This window comes from Elephantulus edwardii, unplaced genomic scaffold (genome assembly GCF_000299155.1).
Source record: "Elephantulus edwardii isolate Elephantulus edwardi_28Jun2011 unplaced genomic scaffold, EleEdw1.0 scaffold00439, whole genome shotgun sequence".
NCBI lineage: Eukaryota > Metazoa > Chordata > Mammalia > Macroscelidea > Macroscelididae > Elephantulus > Elephantulus edwardii.
The window spans coordinates 88,800-89,457 of record NW_006400189.1 but is presented as its reverse complement, the minus strand read 5'-3'; positions in this window follow the sequence as shown (position 1 = coordinate 89,457).

Below are 658 nucleotides of genomic sequence, written 5' to 3'. Positions count from 1 at the left end.
CTCTATGAGGTGGATTGATTCAGTGACTGGGGTAATCAGGATGGATGTGTCAGAGGCCGTGAGATTGGCACAGGATAGAGAAAGGTTTAGGGCTGTTGTACATAGGGTCGCTATGAGTCGCAAGCAACTCGACGGCACATAACAACAACAACAACAGTGCTGAGAGTGTTGATTATAGATCCAAGCAAGCTGAGATCATGAACAACCTCAATCCTTTTTCATGATACTGCCTATTAGCCTGATGGTAAGGATCTTTGTTTTCTTCATGTTGAGATGCAATCCACACTGAAGGTTGCTAATGCTTCAATACCATAATACGTAAGTATTAATTCTCTGTTAGTCTCCCTTATTTGCTGTCAACCTTTCAGATGACTATGAAGTGACTGAAAGAAATCATGGTTTGAGTCAAGTGCATATCAGTCCTCAAAGTAGCATCCTTCTCTTTATTACTTTGAAGAGGAACTTGGTAATACACTTGCCCTTTGAAATATTTTTTTAATATTTGACTCTTGCTTTCATTAATATTGAAATTGTTGACAATTTCAATCTTTTGTCTATCATAATCCATGTCAGAATAAACTCTGAAGATTGCACTGGAGCATAGAGAAGCCAAAGTACAAGGAAGAATCCAAGACACTAAAGAGCTGAACAGAAGATT